This window comes from Cyprinus carpio, chromosome A15 (assembly GCF_018340385.1).
Source record: "Cyprinus carpio isolate SPL01 chromosome A15, ASM1834038v1, whole genome shotgun sequence".
Lineage (NCBI taxonomy): Eukaryota > Metazoa > Chordata > Actinopteri > Cypriniformes > Cyprinidae > Cyprinus > Cyprinus carpio.
Window position 1 is genome coordinate 11,115,407 of NC_056586.1, and position 25,695 is coordinate 11,141,101.

The 25,695-nt window shown below is 37.1% G+C and overlaps 1 protein-coding gene across 1 annotated transcript in view; it reads right to left on the reverse strand.

Annotated features, from left to right (window-relative positions):
* Positions 1 to 2,490, reverse strand: part of LOC109090915 (leucine-rich repeat and fibronectin type III domain-containing protein 1-like protein) — a 123,386-nt gene extending 120,896 nt beyond the window's left edge. The window contains exon 1 of the mRNA XM_042770985.1: positions 1,698 to 2,490. The gene's annotated coding sequence lies outside the window, so the exon portion shown is untranslated. The remainder of the gene's footprint in view (positions 1 to 1,697) is intronic.
* Between the last annotated feature and the right edge of the window lie 23,205 nt (positions 2,491 to 25,695).

Consider the following 25,695-nt stretch of genomic DNA (forward strand, 5'->3'; position numbering starts at 1 on the left):
TCAAAATATGGAAACACATGAGTTTGGTTAAATGATGAACGATTTTTATTTATATTTTATTTTATTTTTCTGGTGAATTGGCTCTTTATCACTATTTTTGTCTTGTTTTCCACTGCAAATATATAAAGATTATTAACTCAAGATACACTGACTTGAGAAGAAGAAGGGAAAAAAAATCTTCTTTTATGAGAAACTGATCAAAATGGCATTATTTTAATCACTGAACAAGAAAAAGAACAAATATGCAAATATTATGGATGTTAATACATTTGTATTGGAAAACAAAACAAAAGTACCATGGAAGATACTAATTATTGCAGTTCATACAACATTTAATGCCACTACTTTATGAATTTAAGGCCGATTTAAGACATTTTAGGCCTTACATTGTGGAAGGGTGAATTAACACATTTCAATACCAGCAGAAACACTCTCATAATAAGTCAGAGTAAGTGATGTTTTCATTTGCATATCAAATCAAACCCAGTATGGCAATAAAGAAACAATATAATGAAATAACACAACTCAGATGGTGATCATGTTGAAGGGCATTAAAGGGAAAGAAACATATGTTTGCTAACAGCACATACGGATTAAATTAAGTCCAGTTATGAAATAACCACCTGCACCTGACATGACTCAAATGTTTTCAGGCTACAGAAGCTATAGGCAATACAGCACAATAATTAATCTACAGGCCCACCGTGGCCCCCTACCTGTGGACTAGAATAAGACATTATGAGATTTGCAACTTGACATTCAAAACTCCTCCAAATTTTGGACTTACAATCATAGCAGACATTTATGCAATGCGTGGATATGAACCAAGTGGGTTTTATCTTCCTTTTAAAGCACAGTTACAATACAAATACACCAGTGAACTGATATTAAACAGTGTTTGTTAATGAATGTAAGAAAACAATGATGATACGTCACCTGGCACCATGATGATTCTCACAGAACATGTTTGCATATGAATGAAATCCATATGAGGATTAAAGCCAAATAACTTTGATGACCTGCTAGTGACTCAGAATACATTATGCATACATTTTATCCAGGTATTGGACATGCTTAGATTATATCAAAAGGTCTGTTGCATGCAAAACCAGTAGTCATCTTTAAAATGACAACATCTTGCCAAGCAGAAAACCCCTATCTGGATGTACTATCACAGTATAAACGTGGGTAGAACATCTTGTCGTGCAGAAAAAAAAAATCAGGGTGTGCTGCCACCACGGGTAAAATATCTTGTCAGGCAGAACTAACCTGCAACCCTAACCCTAACATTATAAGAATGCTTGAATAGCACACAGTTTGTTTAAACATTATGTTGCATCATTTACATCACCATTTTGCAAGATCCAAATCTTAAAGTAATTGCATATACAAATAAAGAGGAGAAAGTGAGCTATCATGATGGGGAGAATCGTGGCTCTGGTGCATTGCTGACCATTACTCAGCATCCATGCAGAGAAACACCTCGAGATCATTGCATCTGGAAGAACATCACGCTACTAATTTATAATATTAGCTTTATAGTAATCTGAACCCAAGCGATGCGCAAAAAAAAAAAAAAAAAAAAAAAAAAAAAAAAAAAAACGCTCTAGAAATCAAGAAGAGAGAAACAGTTTGCACTTCAACGTCAATTAATGCCAGCAAGGTTGTTCTACAGAGTATTTTAAGAAAAAGGTTACCTTTCCACAGCGATGCTCCTTAACCTCCGGTGAAAAGTGAAAGCCGGTGGTCGTTTGATGAGGACGAGGTGGGATTGCGCTAATTAAAGCCGGGTTAAAAGATCAGACAGGTTCGGTACGGTTGCACAGTTACCTTAATGTTCTTTACAATGTGCACCAAAAAGCAAGCTTTCATTTTCTTTACGCAACGCAATGCAATTTGCCTCTACTTTTGCTTTCGCGCAAAAATAGTTCCCATTCTTGTGCTCGACCCTTCTTCCCAAGTGCGGCGAATCAGATATCTAGTTTCCGTGGCTTTTCATTTTCACCTTGCAATAAAAAATACATATCCGTATGCTGCTCAAATACAGGACAATCCAATCCGTCAGAGGTGTAGATCCTCGAGAAGGAAGCCCCTCGCAATATCATCCTGATAGATGGGTGAGTTAGAAGACAAATACGCACGAAGCGTCTGCTCGTCTTGGAGCACGCTGAAGAGTGGGCGTTATAGGGGTAGATCTTCACTGCTCACTGGCAACAAGCATGCATGCCTCCGCCTGAAGCGCTGCTCCTCTACATGCACACAAACAGGCACTCTGTCAGCGCGGATGGCAGAAACTTGTGACTTTGAGATTGGTGAGAGGTAAAAAAATATATATATACATCATTACGGAGTGTGAGAGGAGAACTCCAAGTCAGACGAAACTATAGGACCCTGCCATAGGGGCAAATATAAAATGAGCGCCCGGCACGTGAGCGGGTTCCTATAATCGAACGGAAATCAAATTAGACGATAATCTGGTCGGCACGGGGATAAAGATGTGTTCCCCTTTGGTTTCTTTGCCCAGTGTCGGTGGTGTGTTTCAGTACCACGGACAGCGCACACGGACGCGGAACGTTTGAAAACTGATTTATTTTGTACTGGCAAAACGTGATTTGTAACAATAAAGAATTTACCTCCGGTAGGGATGGAAATAGTAAGGAACAGTTCACGATATAACGATAATAAAGCAGACTTAATTATTAATTATTAAAGTGCATGCTACTGATTCGTTTAGAACCAGATCGTAAAACGAGTCATTTGTTGAGCTATAGTTTATTTATTTATTTATTTATTTATTTATTTATTTATTATGTTCAGTTCTTTTCTTTCTTTTCTTTTCTTTTTTTTCTTTTTTTCTTATTTGTTGTTTGATTGATTTATTGATTGATTTTCATTGGCGGAACCAGAGGGATGTCCATGGTGGCACTGGACACCCCTGGCATCTGATCGGCCACCCCGCGTGCCACCCCAATAATTAAGATGCTAATGTTTGTTTTTGTTTGTTTGATAGTGGTGTGAGAAGCGTTTATTTTAGCCTTGAACTCAAGGATGTGACGCGTCTGGTGTTCCGCATCATCTCGTCCATTTCCAGCCGCTCACGCCACACGTTCATTTTCTTACCATTCAAAAGCTCGGAATCAGATAATTAATTAATATACTGAACAACATTTACCAAATTCACTGTAGCCTACAAGTTAATGTTAGATCTTCTGCTCCAACTACTGGTTGATGAGATGATAGATGTAAGAAAAATAAGTTCCAATAGACTAATATTTGTTATGGTAGGAATGTATAGCTAATGTGGGGTAATGTGAAGTAATCAGCAATCGCAGGATTTTTTCATGTCGTTTTTTTTTTTTTTTTTTTTTTTTTTTTTTTTTTTTTTTTTTGCCGGGTTGGAGTTATACACTGATTTTCTGTCAAGGTCTAATGGACCCCCTGAATTAGCCTTGGCCACCCCATGTGTAAAACTTTAGTTCCGCCACTGTTGATTTTCCCTTCCACTGCAATATTCATTTGTAAGGATATGTTCTAATGGACCCCCTGAATTAGCCTTGGTATATATATAATATATATATATATATATATATATATATATATATATATATATAATATATATATATATATATATATATATATATATATATATATATATATATATATTATATGTATATATATATGTATTATTATATATATGTATATATATATATATATATGTATATATTATGTATATATGTATATATATATGTATTATTTATATATATATATATATATATATATGTATAAGATATAATATGCTATAGTATATATATTATGTATCTATATATGGATATATATGTATATAGTATATATATTATATATATATAATATTATATATATATATATATATATTATATATATATAACAATATTAGGGCTGTCAAATGATTAACACGATTAATCACATCCAAAATAAAAGTTTTGTTTACATAATATATGTGTGTATACTGTGTAATTTATTATGTATATAAAATACACACACATGCATGTATATATTTAAGAAGAAATGTTATGTTTATAATATTTTCACATGTGTTATATATAAGATAAATATAAGAATATAAATATTTAAATGTATATACATGTAAATATTTTCTAAATATATAATTTATTTATGTGTATTTTATATATACATAATAACTACCCTGTACACATACATATAAGTATGTAAACAAAACTTTTATTTTGGATGTGATTAATCGTGATTAATCATTTGACAGCCCTAATATATTATATATTATTTTTGTTTTTTGATATATTTCACCCACAGGGCATATTATTAAATAAAAAGTGTGAGTTTAGCAAAATAGGAACATCAGGTAAATTTAGACAATGCGTTTTATGATTGTATATAAAAAAAAAAAAAAAAAAAAAAAAAACTTAATTTATACATTTTATTTAATGTTACATCATATATTTATCATCATTACCTCACAAAAATAATCTGGATGATGAATCAGTTGGACTAGAATTCATCTAGTAGATCTTGGTAAAGTTAGTTAGAATGCGTATATATATATGTAGAGTCTGTAGAGTCTTCCACTATTTTTACCTCACGTTATTATAAAAACTTATATCGGCACAGGCCGAATAGGTTACTGCTGCTAATATGACCCAGGGACCTTGGGAATGTCATTTAACCTCAGGAGACCTTGAAAGAATAAAGGAAACCGATGTGAAATCCCACAAAATAAAGGTCTGGTGCAGGGATGAAAGAGACGGCGTGCCTGCTGCACTACTCCTTAGAGACATTAAAAGCGATTGGCGGCTGATAAAGAGAAGTAGGAAAGTCAATAGGAGACAGAGTGAAAAGAAAAGCTGAAGGTTTAGTGTGAAAATACACTCCGGAAACAAAGCAGGTGTCCAAAGGGCCGATCACTGAATCACAAAGAAAGCAAGAAGGATAAAAAGGGAAACAGGTATAGCATGCTGTAGAAATAATATAAACAGATGAAAGACAGGAAAGGACTGGCTAAAGTAAAGCTGAATAATTGATAATAACTACCTTGTGGAGTGTCAGATGTGGGGAAAATGGAACAATAACACATTTAAGGTTCATCTGTAAGTCAGTTGCAAACAAAACCTATATTCTGTGTCAAATCACATTCTGTGTGTCGGCATGAAATCAAAATTGTTTTGAACCGGTGAATGACACATATCTTTTCACAATCCAATCAACAACCAATGGATGAAATGTGCTAATCAAAATTGAACTTATTGAACCGGTGAATGACCTCTTATTTATATTAGCAAATTAGGTTTTTATTCTGAATACAGCTTGAATGCTGCATCTCAACCAAAAACCCTGTGTCACTTATTGGGAAGATAGAATAGCAAATTAGGGCTGTCTACATGATTAATCACGGAATGTCAAAATAAGTTTTTTACATAATACTTGTACAGGAGTGATATGTATCTAAACCAAAAACTGAAAATATCACATGTATATTTATATATTTAAGATGATATATAAATAAACAAAGTATAAAAACAAATATATACATGCATGATTGTATGATTGAATAAATATTACATTGTATACAAAAATTATGTCAAAAGCTGTTTAGATGTGTGACTTTGTTGACAGCCCAATAAAAACCGTCAATATGATAAGTCTTGTAGTAAAGTTGTCAGCTGTGTAGCTGATCTCTGTTCCACCACCGTCAATATACTTTAAAGTTGCAGTGTAGAATAGCTGTTTAGCTGTGACTTTGTTCCACCACCGTCAATATGATAAGTCTTAAGTTTTATTTTTTGATATCTGATGTTGCTTAATTGGCACAGTGGTTCCGCAGCGTGGTTCCTAGCCCAATTACTTTTATTACAATAACCAACCTTGCAGATTTAGAATGGTAAATACTATATAGTCAGTGCCAATTATTAGATTATAAAAGCTTTTGCTGGATCCAATTTCAGCAACTAGTTTGAGGATGACAGTCAATGAATAATGAATGATTTAATCACATCTATAATACAAAATTAAATGAAGAATGAAGAGGTTTGAGATTACGATGGCAACTAATTTTGAAATTGGGCATCAATGTACTGTAATTTAAATAAGGTTATTGATTGATTGATTGATTGATTGATTGATTGTACTGCACTTTACAAAATCTACCATACAATACAATTTTGTTTTTGTGGAACTTCTGAACATGGTTTTCTTACATCATTTGATATCATCCAGTGTATTTCTGTAAGATATATAACTTTGTGTATGCAAACAAGTCATGAAAGTTTCAGACATCGTACAGTTCACAGTGCGGGGCAGTCACTGCAAATCACTCAGACCAAAACTGACACTGCAGCACTGCCTCAGGGCATTATAAATATCAATCATACATGTACACATGGATCAGTGAGGGAGGACAGGTGTGTGTAAGGTGTCTGCTGCCATGTTAGTGATCTGTTTGAACAGTCACAACCCTTAGGCTGAACATCTGGTCAGTATCTCTTGTGTTTTGCATATTAGATACAAACTGTGCTGGCCTTCAAATGTGCTATCTGAAGCAAACTCGTATGGATGTTTGCCGAGATCCATCCCTGATTTTTCTAGAACAGTTACTCTCAAAACTGATAGTCTGCAAATGATTGGCTGATTTGTAAAAAAAAAAATAACAATAATAAATAAATAAATAAAAAATAAATAAATAAATAAATAACAAATAAATGCAAAGTAATTGCAACACACACACACACAAACACACACACACACACACACACACACACACACACACACACACACACACACACACACACACACACACACACACGTTACTGACTAATCAAGACATAACAATGTAAAAAACTGTTTGTGTTAACATTTATTTTATGAAAGTGTTTTCATTTTACTCCAGTAATGTAACTCTTAGTACTAGTCACACTATATTTTAAGGTCCAAATCTCACTATTAACTATGACTTTTGCCTCAAGAAACTCCTAATTTGCTGCTTATTAATAGTTAGTAAGGTACTTGTTAAGTTTAGGTATTTGGTAGGATTAGGGATGTAGAATATGCTCATGCAGAATATGTGCTTTATAAGTACTAATAAACAGCCACAATTTTGATAATAGGCATGCCAATAAGAAATTATATTAAAAGTAAAAACTGGTCCCTAAACAAAGTGTTACCCTCTTAGTTACTGTATATGTACATAATGTTTGGTCCAACTTTTTAGCTTATAGACAGAGTAAATTTGTAATATTATACATAACTTTTGTACAGACTGCTGCCCTGATTTACAGTCTGGATGAGTTGAGGCTAGTTGCTGAAAGTCAGAGCCAGTTTATACAGGTCCTTCTCAAAAAATTAGCATATTGTGAAAAAGTTCATTATTTTCCATAATGTAATGATAAAAATTAAACTTTCATATATTTTAGATTCATTGCACACCAACTGAAATATTTCAGGTCTTTTATTGTTTTAATACTGATTATTTTTGGCATACAGCTCATGAAAACCCAAAATTCCTATCTCAAAAAATTAGCATATCATGAAAAGGTTCTCTAAACTAGCTATTAACCTAATCATCTGAATCAACTAATTAACTCTAAACACCTGCAAAAGATTCCTGAGGCTTTTAAAAACTCCCAGCCTGGTTCATTACTCAAAACCGCAATCATGGGTAAGACTGCCGACCTGACTGCTGTCCAGAAGGCCATCATTGACACCCTCAAGCGAGAGGGTAAGACACAGAAAGAAATTTCAGAACGAATAGGCTGTTCCCAGAGTGCTGTATCAAGGCACCTCAGTGGGAAGTCTATGGGAAGGAAAAAGTGTGGAAAAAAACGCTGCACAACGAGAAGAGGCGACCGGACCCTGAGGAAGATTGTGGAGAAGGACCGATTCCAGACCTTGGGGGACCTGCGGAAGCAGTGGACTGAGTCTGGAGTAGAAACATCCAGAGCCACCGTGCACAGGCGTGTGCTTTTGAACCAGAAACAGCGGCAGAAGCGCCTGACCTGGGCTACAGAGAAGCAGCACTGGACTGTTGCTCAGTGGTCCAAAGTACTTTTTTCGGATGAAAGCAAATTTTGCATGTCATTCGGAAATCAAGGTTCCAGAGTCTGGAGGAGAGACTGGGGGAAGGAAATGCCAAAATGCCTGAAGTCCAGTGTCAAGTACCCACAGTCAGTGATGGTCTGGGGTGCCATGTCAGCTGCTGGTGTTGGTCCACTGTGTTTTATCAAGGGCAGGGTCAATGTAGCTAGCTATCAGGAGATTTTGGAGCACTTCATGCTTCCATCTGCTGAAAAGCTTTATGGAGATGAAGATTTCGTTTTTCAGAACGACCTGGCACCTGCTCACAGTGCCAAAACCACTGGTAAATGGTTTTACTGACCATGGTATTACTGTGCTCAATTGGCCTGCCAACTCTCCTGACCTGAACCCCATAGAGAATCTGTGGGATATTGTGAAGAGAAAGTTGAGAGAAGCAAGACCAAACACTCTGGATGAGCTTAAGGCCGCTATCGAAGCATCCTGGGCCTCCATAACACCTCAGCAGTGCCACAGGCTGATTGGCCTCCATGCCACGCCGTATTGAAGCAGTCATTTCTGCAAAAGGATCCCCGACCAAGTATTGAGTGCATAACTGAACATAATTATTTGAAGGTTTGACTTTTTTTTGTATTTAAAAACACTTTTCTTTTATTGGTCGGATGAAATATGCTAATTTTTAGAGATAGGAATTTTGGGTTTTCATGAGCTGTATGCCAAAATCATCAGTATTAAAACAATAAAAGACCTGAAATATTTCAGTTGGTGTGCAATGAATCTAAAATATATGAAAGTTTAATTTTTATCATTACATTATGGAAAATAATTAACTTTTTCACAATATGCTAATTTTTTGAGAAGGACCTGTAGATGGGCACAGCTTCATATGTCCAGTCAGAGGATATTGAGCATGTTTAATATTTTGAACCAATTTCAGAACTACTTATTACAAGACATTTGAGTTCTTGATTTACAATTAACAGTCTAGTTAATTTTTAATGAATTAAGAACAAAAACCTGTTTAACAATAATGTTGATCAGTACCTGAAGACCAGATGAGTAAAAGGGATGTCAAATAAGACAATATTCTGTGGTCTGTTTATTTATTGGATTATTTATTGGTTGGTGTGGTCATTATTTTCTGTTTATTTATTTGTTTATTTATTTGTTTATATATGTGTGTGTGTGTATCTAATTTATTCATTCATTCATTCATAGCCACTGTTCTTTTCACTGTTCTAAAGTTTGGGGTTGTTTTTTTTTTTATGTATTTGAAAGAAGTTTGCATCAATTTGATCAAAAACGCAGTGAAAACAGTAGTATTGTAAAATATTATTACTAAATGTTATTTAAAAAAATGGTTTATATTTGAATATAATTTAACATGTAATTTATTCCCATGAATAAATTTTACATAATTTGGTTCTCAAGTAACATTTCTCTTTATCAGTGTTATAACATTTGTAACATTATAAAATGTCTTACTGACACTTTAGACTTCTTGCTGAATAAAAGTATTAGATTCTAAGAAAAAAAAAAAACAATGTATGTTAATGTAGATTAAGAGAGATTTAATGTAGCATCATTAAAGAGATTTAATGTGGCCCAATGATTTAATGTACCATCACTCCCATTGTGTCTAATGAGAAACAAAGCAAAATATCACTGAAGATTTTGCCTTAGAATTCTGTACAACAGCTAGCCAGAAACACCTCTCAATGATGTAACCCCCTTTCCGTTGGGTCATTTTAGGTCTCAGGTATGCTAAAGCCCCTGGAGTGGGGTAATGTGCAGGCTAAATGCTGAAGCAGCCATGGGTACTAACACTTGCATTGCCTGTTGTTGTCAGCATGAACTAAACTAACCCTTGGATGCCGTCCAGCTGAGGGGGTGTCTGTATACTCAAGGCCAGGCTTAATCTGTGGTGCTGAATAACAAGGACCCCCTCAAAATCCCACTGAAAGCCCAAGGATCTGTACAGTACACAGGTTTATACTGTGTGCATCATGCATCTTAAAAAACTCTACTGATCCCTGGAGTAAATGGATAAAACACAATAGGCTTTATGTGTACGCATTTGTTCTAAATCTGTCTGACACAACTCAACTTCAGTTTGATCTGCACTGATAAGCCGGGAAAACATATAAAGACATACAACTGCAAATGTGCAGCCGATACTTAGAGCTTATACTGTGTTTACATTTACATATGGGCTTATGTATTTAATGTATGGATAAGATTGATTTAGTTCCAATTTTAGAAATAATGCTGAGATTCGTATTTAAGAATGTTTTTTTTTTTTTTTTTTTATCATATTTTACTAAACTATTTACTATTTAAAAAAAAAAATATTAACTATTTAAAATATTTACAAAATTATTAAAATATTTTACTAAACTATTCATTCAGTCATTCATTCATTCATTGTTTGTTAGATTTTTTTTTGCTTGATGGAATAATTAAACCACACTCAAAGTTTTAAATAATTCATTATATATATATATATATATATATATATATATATATATATATATATATATATATATATATTGATGGAATAATTAAACCACACTCAAAATTTTAAATCATTCTTTATATATATTCTTTTTGTTCAATAATAATAATAATAATAATAATAATAATAATAATAATTTTGTGCAGGAAATCAGCCTATTAACATTTTCCGTAGTAAAGACTGGAGTGCTGATGTTGAAAATTCTGCTTTGTCTTTACAGGAATAAATTACATAAAAATAAAAATAAAAACTACTACTACTACTAACAGTAATAAGGAAACAAAAAAAAAATAAAAAAAAATAAAAATAAAAGTCATTTAAATTGTAATAATATCTTTCTGATCAAATAAATGCAGCCTAATTTAAGCATAAGAGATTTCTTTCAAAACATTAATATATATATATATATATATATATATATATATATATATATATATATATATATATATATATATATATATATATATAATTTTATTTATTTATTTATTTATTTTTTCAGTGTGTCTGCATATATTACATACATGCCAAACCCCTCCACAGCTCACTTCCTTGTTTTCAGTTCGGCGTCCGCTATTGTTCATGTCTACATGTACTATGTGAGTTTTCCTTGTTCCTTGGTTTAATTAAACTGCTCTGGATTGATGTACTCCTCGTCTCCCTCCGTTCCTTGCTCCGCGCTCCACTTAATAGTGCACCCGTGACAGAATACCGGACCCAAAGCAAAGTAAGCGGCACCCCTTTTCCCTGTGTTTATTTTTCGTTTGTTTGTGTTTTGTTTTGTTTTTCCCGCTCATTCCGCCACGCCTAAATGGAAGGAACGGGCATTGTTTATTACGATGGCTCAGGCGAGCCCAGAACCCATCGTCTTTGCAAGGGCATTTGTGCCGCTCGCCCTTGCCAGCTCCCTCAAGAGGGAAACCCTCGCTATGCAGTTCCGAATCAAGATAACTTTCCATCATCCCAAGGAGCTCCCAGACACCACCGATCCCGATCCGGAACCCCCTCAGCCAGCAGTTCACCCATGATCACCGGCCGGTAATATGGCAAACGAATGAATATTAATATGGCAAGCCAAACGAACATTAATGTGGCAAGCCTGCCAGCCCCAAAGCACCCTCCAGTGCCCGCTCCTCATAATCACCTTCCAGAGCGCCCTCCAGTGCCCGCTCTTCTAAAGTGCCTTCCAGAGTTTGCTCCAGTGTTGGCCCTGGCCCCAGAGTTTGCTCCAGTGTTGGCCCAGACCACACCCTTTCCCCGATCCAGAAAAAGAAACTAGGGGTGAGGACAAGGGTGTCGGCCTAACCCCAGAGCAAAGCCCAGGATGGGCTCCCGATCCCCAGTTTAGCCCAGGAGGGGCTCCTGTTCCCAAGTATAGCCCACAGAGGGCTCCCGATCCCCAGTTCAGCCCAGGAGAGGCTCCCGATCCCGAGTTGAGTTAAGTGTGGTGTGGGGTCTTGTTGAGTTAGGTTAAGGGAGGGGTGTTGTTTCGATTTTTAGTTAAGGGGAGTGGTTGGGTTCTGATTTTCTACCCAGGAAGGGCAACGGATCTCCAGTTTGCTCCAGTGTCGCTCATGTGCCCGCTCCATCAAGATGCCTAGTTTCCCAGATCCGCCATGGCCTCCCTAGTCTCCAGTCTCACCATGCCTGCCTGAGTCCCCAGATCCGCCATGGCCGCCCAAGTCCCCTGATCCGTCATGGTTCCGCCCACTGTCCTGTGTCCGTCCTGAGGGACCTCTAGTGCCCACCCCCCTCCCCGTTGGATGTTGTGTGGCACGAGGTCGCACCTTCCGAGAAGGTGGAGTATTGTCAGACTCTGTTCCATGTTTTGTATGTTCCTTCTCCCTGATTGTGTTAATTTATCCCAGATGTTTCTGATGTGTTTCTATTAGTCCCAGGTGTTCCTCGTCCTCCCCTTATCTTGTCAAGTTTAAATAGTGTTCCTTGTTTTCAGTTCGGCGTCCGGTATTGTTCATGTCTACATGTACTATGTGAGTTTTCCTTGTTCCTTAGTTTAATTAAACTGCTCTGGATTGAAGTACTCATCGTCTCCCTCTGTTCTTTGCTCCGCGCTCCACTCAATAGTGCACCCGCGACAAATTTACAGTTTTATTCATTTTATATTTAGCATTTTGGCCTCCCCAGGCCCCCCATAGTGCCAACCTCAGTATATAAACCCCTCTGCACAGCCTTCATATCTTCAACGATCCACATGCACAGAGTTTGAGGGAATATAACAGAATATATTTTATTCACTTTAATTAATATTTCCAGCAGTCACGCCTCAACGGTCAGAACACAGCCCCCCACTAGGTCCTGTGGTGCTTTGAAACCCTACAACCTTCTCATCAAAGTTTTTTTTTTTTTTTTGTACTAAGTAGAATAAACCATGCATGTTGCATTGCTGAAACTATCTCCGAGTTGTGCCATTTTGCTGAATGAAAGGCCTTTTTTTCTGAACATTATTCTGCGACATAAGAAATTAGTGAATGTTTTAGGCAAAGACAAAAGCTAATCATTCCTTCAGGGTATATTTTCTCAACTGCACCCTGTTCACAATGCACCTTTATTTATGTGAAAAGCCCATTCTCTACTGTACTCGTCAGAAACAGAAGATGGAGAGAAGGACATATACATGTACTACTATCATATGATCCTTTTACATAATACAAATTCTATGGATTGTTCCTGAAATACTTCTGATTTATAGTTTGTATGTCATACTAATAAATAATAGAATTGATTAAGATGTGAAATGCAACTTAAATGGCTAACACGATGAAACAGACCAGTGAGGTTGAGTGTGCATTAGATTACTTAGATTACTAGCCTTGTTGGCTTAGTGTCAGCATCATTTGGGATGTAGTTTTACATTTTTTTTTTTTTTACAGTATTAATCCTTCAATCTTAAAAACATTCTTGTTTGAGTGTTTTAGCATCACAGCTGACATATGGTTTAGCCACGGACATAATAGTTTGGTTATACAATCACAGGCTAAATTTTGACCTCAAAATACATTCAGTTTGCCTGAAAAAAATAAAAAAAATAAAAAAAAAATTTGGAAGATGGAGAAAAGATTATGGTTGATGTAGCAGAAGCAGAGTTGTTTTTGTAAGATGGTGTGTAGTTTATGGTTGGTTTTAATTGGTTGCCAAATTAAAACGTCTCACAGCAATGTAATTTATGCTGATGATAAAGCTGTTCCCTATATGGCTCTGCTGAAGAGAAAAACACTTACTCGTCACATTGGTGTTGTGTTGCTCGTGTTCTGAAGCAGAGCAGCTCCAGATGTGCAGGCTGCAGCAAGCGCACGCTCTCAGCTGTGGTGAAGTACGTCTGCCACCTTGGAATAGTTTGTTGCTTGGAACGTGTCCTGTCTGCTGTAATGTAGAGGTGTATGTATAGGCAAGGATGATGCTTGTCATCCATTTTACTTTGCAGTGAACACTTTATTTGAAGTCTCGACTACAAAAAAAAGGTATTAAAAATTTTCACTGTTATCAACCAGGATAAAGATACAGTTTGTTGAACAGCTGAAGCGGGCAACATTGTTGTCATGCTGGATTGGGTATATACATTGTCACACTAACATGCCATTATACCTACATTATTACCATTAAACAGTAACTTAAAATAAAAAAAATTAAATGTAATGTATAAAAATATCAGACCATTATTTTGACAAACAAATAAATGGATATTTCTCTATAAATATCCTTGTAACTAACCAAGTTGAGTGGTTTAACAAAAAGCATGTAGAATAGTATTTTTAAATACAAATTTAAATAAAAAAAAGTACGCTGCTTTTGGGATCTTAACCATATATACAGTATACAGTATTTATTTTGAACTGTTTTAATATGGCCACTTAGCGATAATAATAATATTGACAAATAATGTTATTTATTTAGCAACTGTAGTGATTTCTAATCAAATAGGATACAATTTTTATATTTTATTTAATTTAATTATTTTTATTTTTTATTTATTATTTATTTATTTTTCTCTTTTTTTCTCTATTTTTCTTTCTTGAAAGAATGGGAACTGTTGTACCATGGCGCAGTATGTTTTTCTGTAACCATGTTCAGTTTGATGGGTGCAACAATTTCTAATGTATTAGAGAAGATAGTTCCTATGTTGCTAGTCATTTCGGCTAGTTCATATGTGTTTATGGGTACACAGAGCAGTTGAGATAAATCAGGCAGGTTATTTGTGAATCAGTCTTTGGAGGCTGGAGCAATAGGTCTGCCCGGACGTTAACGCGGAGCCATATAGTTAATATCAGTAATGTGCAGCATGCACGATACAAGGAAATGGTCAGTAACATCATCACTTTGAGGTACGATATCTATATCAGTAATATCAATTCCATGTGATATAATCAGGGTTTTAAATTAACACAGCGGGTAACGCTGTCGAATCACTAGCCAATTTGGCGGGTTACTTTTCGTAAGTTATGTTCACTCATTCATTTCTTTGGGAAGTTTATGCAAGCCAAATCTGTGCAGGTTTAGCGCAAATACTGAACTTGTGAGACATTACATTATTGAGTATATTGCAAACACCAAACAAAACACACCTACAGAGTGCACGCATAACTAAGTGACTACACTAACTTAGGGCGCGTAAGTCAGGCATTTAGAGTGTGTTGCTTCACTGCATGATTCAGTCTATTAATATGCATTAAGAATGATCACATAATTCAAGTTAAGGGGGCATTATCGCTATATGTATATAATTTCATATAGTTAATCAATCACACAAAGAATGTCGTTTAAAAAAAATAATAAAAATCAGCATGGTTACAAATGTGATATAGATTTTATAAGTTAATATCAAGAGACTTACATTTTAGACACCATGCATGCTTTTGCTCTATTTCACAAACAAAAATCATTCCAAAAACAGCCACAGTACTGTTTTGCATCTCTGAGCAACATGACTGTTTTGTTCCTGAATGAATCAACTGTTTAAATTATTCACTTGCAATGACTCATTTAACAGTGACTTGCTGCCACCTACTTGCTGCCACCTATTTAATGTATCTTTTCAATTTTTAAAATAATTTCAAATATCAGTATTCAACATTTCATGTTTAAAATATCAAAACATTATTTATGCATTTGTAACTGCAGGTTAAAGCATTCCATGTCCCTCTAAGCTGCATTAACTGCATTAGGAGATCCTGGGTTCAAACCCCAGCGGTGCCTTTGGCAGTGCTTTCGTCCATCAAGAGCGTGCTTTTCAGGGGAAGTCGTGGCCTAGTGGTTAGAGAGTTTGACTCCTAACCCTAAGGTTGTGGGTTCGAGTCTCGGGGCTGGCAATACCATGACTGAGGTGCCCTTGAGCAAGGCACCGAACCCCCAACTGCTCCCCAGGCGCCGCAGCATAAATGGCTGCCCCCTGCTCCGGGTTTGTGTTCACGGTGTCTGTGTGTTCACTGCTGTGTATGTGCACTTTGGATGGGTTAAAAGCAGAGCACAAATTCTGAGTATGGGACACCATACTTGGCTGTATGTCACGTCACTCACTCACTCACTCACTCACTCACTCACTCACTCACTTAACGTGCAAATACATCTAAATGCAACTTCTGCAAAGATACATTTTGTTGATACTGATTTTATTTCTTTAGTAACAGCCTAAATGTATTACTATTATAATTGACTGATTAAATGTAAGAATTTGACTCAAAAGATGATGCACACTTTAAAAAAAAAAAAAGGCTTTATAATGGTAAAAATGCACTTAAAAGGTAAAAATTAATTTAAACGTATTGGAAAAGATTAATTCTTTTCCAATAAAAGATTAATCACTGCTGTGAACTGACCACACAGAATATGAAATATATCAAAAACTTTAGGAGTCAGCTGTCCACTGTAGTCCTTAAGATATCAGTACAATAACACAGCAAAATATTGTCTAATTATCTTTATCGATAAAATTCCATCAAATATTGGGATATTATTTGTTGTCAATATCACACACCCCTAGTTCTGACACAAAATTATTTGCAGTGGTTGCTTTGTCACGTTCAGTGTAGATATCCTCAAGCTGTTGTTTTTTTTTTTTTTTTTTTTTTTTTTTTTAATTATTATTGGCTGGTGAGTGAAAAAGTTAATTTCAATCCCTGGATATAATTAAATCTAGTGTATGCTTAAAATGATGAGTGGGCCCAGTGATGTTTTGCTTGAATCCAAAAGACTTTTGTAGGTCAGTAAACGCAAGTCCTAATGCATCATTTGTATTATTAACGTGAACGTTAAAATCTCCAACAACTAGTGCTTTATCAACATTTCCTGAGAGGAAATCTGCTAATTCTTTTAGGAAATCTGTAGATGGCCCTGGTGGTCTATACACAGTAGCCAGAGCAAGAGATAGGAGAGATCTATTTTGCATATCTGACAGTGTAACATTAACCAGAAGTATTTCGGATGAGTTAAACCTGTACCCTGTTTCCTGAGTAACATTGAAAATATCACTATATATTGTTGCACCACCGACGCCACAACCAGTCTGACGGGGTTCATGCTTATAACAGTAGCTTGGTGGAGTAGACTCATTTAGAACAATGTAATTATTTGGTTTGAGTCAGGCTGTAGATGGCCCTGGTGGTCTATACACAGTAGCCAGAGCAAGAGATAGGAGAGATCTATTTTTGGGTAAGAGTGATTTAATGTTTAAGAGCCAAAACTTAAAAAAAAAAAAAAAAAAATGTTTTTGATAATTTATTTAGCATTTTTCTGGTTTAATCTCGATCATTTTTTTTTTCTAGAGCCTGCATTAAATTTATATTTTGACCTCACTATTCGGGGAACAGACATAGTCTTTATAGATTGAACAGCGCAAGTACTTCTATCATTTAAGTGGGTAAAACAAAAGCCATCATAGCAGTTACTTGAGAATTGGCTTACTAGTCATATGGAACGTAGCATCCTGGAGATGTTGTCTGACAGGAGCTCCGCTCCGACTCTGCTAGAGTGCAGGCCATCAGCATGAAAAAGCTTAAGTCGCTCCCAGCAACCATGCTGGCATTGCTAACAGGCTATAAGCTAATAGCGGACTTGGGAATATATCAAATAAATAAATAAATACTTATATATAAATAAATATATTATATATATATATATATATATATATATATATATATATATATATATATATATATATATATAAACAGATAGACAGATAAACAATTGTTGTGATTTCTTGCAAAATAACTCTGTTTTACTCTGTTTATTTTTTTTCTCATGTATATGTGTGTGTGTCTTATGCTTTAATTGTTTTTTTTTACTACATTACGCATGCTTGTACAGTATGTATGTACGTGTGTGTGTGTGTATATATATATATATATATAGTCCATGCTTGCATGATGTAGGCAGTGTTTGACACACACTAGTCATGGCTTTTATTGGATGAGATGCTATGATGGCAGATGGGGTACAGATGTGTGGCCAGGAGTGAATCTGGGTGTGACAGGAGCCAGTGGACCTTGACATGGGCGTCTTAAGCTATGGATAAAGAAAATAAATGTGAAAAGTAAAGGATGAAAAGTAATGGTGAAAAAGAATCAAACTGTTCAGAGATAGTGCAGCAGGATTAAAATCAGACTGTGGGAATTGAACTGTATGCCTGGATAAACAGAGTCTTCACTCTAGACTCAGAGAGTACAGTATGTACAGTCCTGAACCTTGCTACAGTAGGACATCCAATGCAATGCTTAGAGCCATGTAAAAACGGGTTTATTTATTCTTTGCACAAGGATTACCTTAAGGTCTTGAGGAACTTTACAAGTAGTATTTTGTAATTGATAAAAATAATAATAATAATAATAATTCCCAGTGTATCAATAATAATATGATTGATATGAACAGGCATTTTTATAGAGACATTGAGGTCCGCATTACAATAATCCATTATTGAAGCTATGAATGTGTTTAATAATTAATAATTTCTGTCTTAAAAAAAAACAAAACAAAACAAACAAGCAAAAAAATAAATAATATAATTTTGCAATATTTCTGTCATTATATATATGGTTTTAAAATGACAATTCCACCCAAACTGTTATAGTAATGACAGTTTATTGACAATCCAGCAACCTACAGAAACTATTGAAAGGTTTTATGTTTGTATTTCACGTGGTTGCTTGTTGCCTTGCTGCAAACAGTGTGTGTGTGTGTGTGTGTGTGTGTGCATTCGTTTTGTTTATTTATAGTTTTGTTTGCCTCCAAAAAAGGTTTAGTGATTCCATGCACACAAATGTTAGCTTGATCTCTGTTTGCTCCAAATGTGACTTGTGGCAGTTTTTGGACTCTGAAACCTTTGGTGCATACTTCCCACATACCAAATGTTTTCTGGCCCAGATCCGGGCCACACAATTACTTTTCCCTCGGCCCAAGTGCCACAAAAAATTATGGCCCTGAAGTGGCCCAGAACTGGATTAAAGGGCCACACATGGGCCATAGCCGGCCCGAATCTCAGCCAGTTAATCACCCTTAGCTGGCCCTCAACTGGGCCAAAACAGGTTTTATTATTGGTACCAATTCACAGCCTGTTTAATCCCAAAATTTTCCCAGACATGAAGATATCCAAATTATGTGTCATTAGTAACCCTTTGAAATAATCAGTAATTATTATTATTTTTTTATTTTTATTTTTTTTGGAAAAGTGTGTGAAAAATTGTGTTTTATGTTCGGTCACAATTGTGACCGGTGGGATAATGTGTGTACTGAAATAACATATTTCTGCAGTCATAAATATGGTTAGATATTTTAGCCCAGCTATTTTAAACAGTTTGGTCACATTCTAGGCTTACTTTTATGCAGGAAAAAAAAAAATTGTAAAATAAAAAATTTATATTAATGCTTAGAGTATTACCACATCATTACTGTACATTTTTTCTAACATTTGATTTTTTAATTTAGTGCAATATTTTGTTATTGCAACATTTTATTGTCATTTTTACCAGCAACTGCAATTAGATTTATATTGTTTACCTAAGTTCACTGCACTTCCTTGGCATAGTTTGTGTGTAGTTTGGTACATTACCAAAGCATGTCACAAAATGAATAATGGTGATTATATTATCCGGTCACTATTGTGACCATCAATATGTTTACTCATTCTATGACCACACTCAACAAAACTAAATATATGTGAATGCATATATTAATACTAGACACCCTAAAGAACATGTGTACCAAAAATCTTTGTCATATATTTATGTTAAGACACTTTACTAGACTTTAGTTTTGGAGCTTTGATGCAGTCATCATCTTCTCAAGGTGCAAAGAGAAATAGGCTGCTCTGGTCATGTGACAATATACACTAATCATGTAAAACTGCACATATTTAATTGAGACCCTTTATTTTTTTCCCATATTTGCAGGAAGTACACTAAAACATTGGTCAGTAAGGTTTTTAGAGCTTTATAAATGAAAACCTTTTTTTACTGTCACAATTGTGACCGGTGGGATTAAACAGGTTAAGTAAACCAGAATCCCCAAATCTGAGCCACACCTGTGCCTTATACATAACCCAGACCCAATACAGAATCTTAATATTTCATATTATTGCATTTTGTATTACTATAATCACCATTATTCATTTTGTGACATGCTTTGGTAATGTACACACAAACTATGCCAATACAGTGCATTAAACTGAATAAAAAATCAGACTTTAATCCCACAAATCATGTAACTGTGCAATAAAAAAGGTATTGTATTGATTTTTTTTTTAATAATAAAGAACAAATCAACCAATAAAGAGTGAGTGTATAAAGTATACAGTCTATAAGAGAAATGTAACAGATGGACACATGTAACTTAATCATAAGAATTTATTGCAGATGTGTCAAAGAGCAGTACCAGTAGTCCAAATGATGATGCATTGCAGTTGCAGTCCTCTCTGGCAGAATATAATAGTAGTGTGAGGAGAAGTGCATAATTGAAGTTGTTAAAAGCTGAAAATACTATCCTACAGTGTCCCTAAGGTGACATGGTCGGTTCACTTAGTTTTGTCGTGGCCATGGCATAGTAATTTGTGGAATGTGATAATATGTTGTGGCCTTTAGATATTAATTTGAGGGAATGTCATATTAACTCGTGGGAACGTGATATTATGTCGTGGCCTCGAGATGCTATGTTGAGGGAACAACATCCATTTCTCATGGGCATGACTTCTTATGTTGAGGGAATGTCATATTTTTCTCGTAGCCAAGTTTAATATGGAAACAAACTTGCGTGACCATAGCAACCCGGGATTATCAGAGATGGATGCATTAATATTTTATTTTGAATTAAGAAATTATTATATTATTTATTATATAAATTAGTACATTATTAAATTGTTATATTAACCATAGGCCTTGGCTACTGGGCTGTATTACATTTATCATAAATAAATGTTAAATAAAGTGCATAATATAAAATATCAAAACATTTTTATCCATCCTACAGTCTTGTAATCACTGGACTGATCTGGGCCACACTCCTACAATCGGCCCTCATATTGTTTGCCGTGATCCATGCCGTACCATCATTGCCACACATGGCCCAGCTCTGGCTGAAAGGGTACATGCCATTGCCGACAGGAGGCCAGCAGTGCCAGCTTGAGGCCACATTTGGGCCAAGTCCATTTGCTATGTGGGTTGTGCAGACTGACAGAGCACAAACCAGCAGGCATAGTCTTGTACAGATAAACTGTTCCTTTATCTGGGTACGCTGCTGGAAATGGATTCCCAGTAGCAGTGAAAAGACCACTTAGAACATGTGCAAAGAAACATTAGGAGCAAAGGGCTGGGGGTGCAAAATCTGTCTTCATGATACAGGGCTTTTCCACCAAAAAGGATGAGAAAATTGAGGCTTAGTCAAGACTGGGCTTGGGCATAACCTTCCCTACTTTCATACACCTGTGTGGTGATCATGGGAATCATTCGGAGGGTGAAAGCAAATTCAGTGTGCAAAAAAATAAAAAAATAAATAAAATAAATAAAAATAAATACATCTGTGCTGTTTTACGGCTCGCTAATAAAATAAGCCACCCATTATCTTACACAACCAGATCTGCCTCTCTTTATGATCACAGATGGTAAGTAAGCATCGGGTCTATATGAATGTTGATCATTTAAGTGGCTTACAAGCAGTTTTATTTATTTTAATTTTATTAAATACATTTTATTTTAAATTTATTTTCATATTTCCCAGATCATACACAGAACTCATCCCTCATTCATGTTCTTTATGATCCAGAAAAAGTTTTTTTTCTTCTTATAATATTGCGCCGATTGTTATTTTTTGAATCTTGTTATTTTAATGTCCAAAATACATATTTTATACAGTAAGTAAATAATAATGCTAATAATAATAATAATAAATGTTTACAGACAATAGGCCTATATTGTATGCATGCTGACAATTATTATTATTATTATTTTTTTATTCATCCTTCATTATTATTATTATTATTATTATTATTATTATTATTATTATTATTATTATTATTGATTTTTTTTTTTTTTTTGTATGCATATATTTATTTATTTATTTATTTATTTTGCTTTGGATATATATATATTTTTTTTTTTTTAGCATTACACATGGTTAAGTGCCATTTGACAACAATACTGATAGACAACCACAGTATGTGACTGTGTATCAAGGAAGCATAGCAAAATTGTTATTGTTTCAAGAAGGACCAAAAAGCATTGAAGCATATGTTAATCACCCAGTAAAATTCAAGTTTCTGTAATGTTCTGTAAAATCACATAGGTTTGTAATCATGTAGGTTTAGAAATGATTGCCTTTCCCCGTGTTTTTTTTTTTTTTTTTTTACCTCAATGACTTAAGATGCAGAATGCTCTATAAATAACCATGTGTGTTTTTTTATTGATCTTGATGGGGAATGACCAAAGGCTGTCTGGAGGGGAAAAAATATAACGCATAATAACAAATCTCAGAGATTACATAATGGCTCTCCTTGTCTACAACACAGCAGGAAGGTCTGTGTATTATTATTTTTCTCCTATGTTATGGGGATATTGTGCATATGGGTATATTTACAGTCTTAATAAACTGTACTGGGTATATGGTTATATTTACTATCTTAAAGGGACACACACAGTTTCTGCCAATCTCATGTTAATATTGTTCCCTTATCAAAAGCTACACTCGATGCTGCGCTCAATAGCGCTAATGAGAACATTCTTTGTTCGACCGGTTGTGAAGCACGTGTGTCAAACACGCCAAGAATTGGCTTAAATAACCTCGGTAGGTGACGTCACATTTTACACGCACCTGCAGGTTATAAATAGATGTGACATGGAAACACCCTCAGGTTTCTTTGTCTTCAAGGACCGCATTGTTTTTGTGTGTGTGTGTGTGTGTGTGTCAAGAATGGGCAAATAAGTAAAATATATATATATATGAGTTGAAGTATGATATTAAAAGAGAAAAGAGAAAGAAAAAGAAAAGAGTATGACAGAATCAGATAAGAGATGCGTGCCTCCGTGTCAGAGGCTCATCTCGGAGGATGATCCTCACAGATTCTGTTTTGAGTGTTTGGGGGAAGAGCACGCTGCCCTCGGGCTCGAGGGAGAATGCGAGCACTGTGATCTCCTATCTGTTAAAGTGCTTCGCGCGCGGCTCACGTTTTTCAAAAAGTACGAGCCAGCAGATTCTCCCTCGTTAAGATCCTGAGGGTCGCGTGTCGATCTGGCCGAGGCGCGTGGGATGACTCCGCCCCTTTCTCTCGCGCTCTCGCCAGATCATGAAGCCCTCGCATCCGGTTCTCAAGCGCGCCCCGGCGCTTCTTCTGAACGGGCCGAGGAGACTTCATCTCTTGCTTCTGTGGAGATGGAAAGTGCCACCTCAGAGCGCTCCTCCCGCGATGATAGAGCGTATGAGGAGCTACTCGAGGTGGTAACTCGTGCAGTCGATCGCCTAAAGCTTGACTGGCCACAGGAGCAAGAGACCCCCAAACGCTCAAAGTTAGACGACAGATTTCTGTCGGGTGGCCAAGGGGAGGGACCTCAGCGACGGTCTCTCCCCTTTTTTGGCGATCTCCACGATGAGTTGGTACGGTCGTGGAGTAAGCCATATTCGTCCCGTGTCTTTGTGCCGTCGACGTCGATTTATTCGACTATCGTCGATGCAAAGGCACGGGGCTATTTGATGATGCCCCAGGTGGAAGAGATGCTTGCGGGCTATCTCTCCCCTGGGACTTCATCATCCCTTAAAAAGCCTACACTCCCCACCAAGCCGTGCAGAATGACATCTTCGCTTGTGGGGAAAGCGTTTCAGGCTGCGGGTCAGGCTGGTGCTGCCCTGCACACCATGGCGGTTCTGCAGGCATACCAGGCTGACCTGTTAAAGGACTTTAGCACAGGCGGGTCCATCGATGAGGAGGCATTTTTAGAACTTCACCGAGCCACAGATCTGTCTCTGCGTGTGACTAAGCAGACGGCCCGTGCCATCGGCCGTTCTATGGCTGCTATGGTCTCCACGGAGAGACATCTGTGGCTGAACCTCACGGGCATCAAGGAGAGGGATCGAGCTTTTCTCCTTGATGCCCCTGTCTTGTGGCTGAACCTCACGGGCATCAAGGAGAGGGATCGAGCACTAGGTTTCGGGAGTGCTATGAGGTTTGTGAGGTTCCTCCCCCCCGCCGTGCTCAAGCGTCGGGACCGTCGGCCACCCAGTCCCGACCAAGTTCGGTTTCTCTGAGGCGAGAAGCCCAGAAGGAGAGTGTGGCAAGTCGTGCCCCCCCTCGAAGAAAATGGGGAGCGGCTCGCCGCACTTCTCAGCCCGCTTCTAAGAGACCGGACCTGTGGAGCATCATCTCCGGCAAAAAGAATTCCTGAGGCTGGCGTGCCCAGGACCGTGGGGGTGTGTCCCCTCCGGGAGGGGCGCGTAAAGTTTGAACAGAGAATAGAGACTCCTTCCTGGCACCCTCAAGGGCCCATTGTTTTATCTCCGCCACCACTGGTGTTTCGGGGAGCAGCGGCCTCCAGCGAAATGTTAAATGCTCGGTTGCCTCCTGCCACATTTCAGGACACCGAACATCTAACACCCCCCCAACAAAACGAAGTGTCAAAATTAGTGCCCCTTTCGGAGAAGATGGCAGCGTGGAAACTACTGCCAAATATCTCCCCATGGGTAGAAAGGACTGTAGTGAAAGGCTACAGGATTCAGTTTGCGTATCGTCCTCCGCGTTTCAACGCCGTGGTCTCCACTTCCGTGAAACTGGAACGAGCGCATTTGTTGACACAGGAATTGCAAACTCTACTTGACAAGGGGGCCATAGAACATGTTCCCCTGCCAGACAGACAGTCAGGCTATTACAGCCGGTATTTTCTTGTTCCCAAGAAATATGGGGGGTTGCGTCCGATTTTAGATCTTCGCGGGTTGAACCGCTACCTCAGAACATACAAGTTCAAAATGTTGACAATCAAGATGATTGTGTCTCAGATCCAGTCAGGCGATTGGTTCGTGACTATCGATCTCAAGGACGCGTATTTTCACATCGAGATCTTGCCACAACACAGGAAGTTCCTGAGGTTCGCTTTCGGGGGCGAAGCTTACCAGTATCGGGTTCTTCCATTCGGCCTAGCTTTGTCACCCTGCACGCACACGAAATGCATGGATGCAGCTCTGGCTCCTCTACGACTCCAGGGCATCCGCATTTTGAACTATATAGACGACTGGCTGATTCTGGCTCAGTCTCAGGAGCTAGCGCTTCGACATCGGGATGTCGTTCTAGCTCATCTCGAATCTCTGGGGTTGAGACTCAACGCCAAGAAAAGCGTTCTCTCACCTGTTCAGAGGATAACGTATTTGGGGGTGGTATGGGACTCGATCGCAATGCGGGCACAGCTGTCTCCTGCACGTGTCGAAGCCATTCTAAGCACCCTAAAGAACATCAAGCTAGGCCAGAAAGTCACTGTTTATTACTTTCAGAAAGTTTTAGGTCTCATGGCAGCTGCATCCACGGTGATACCTTTGGGCCTCCTGCACATGAGATCATTTCAGTTGTGGCTCAGAACCAGGGGATTTCATCCAAGGGGCAATCCCCAGAGGCAAATAAGTGTTACGCGCCAGGGGCTTCGTACCCTATCTATGTGGTTCAGACCCCGGTTTCT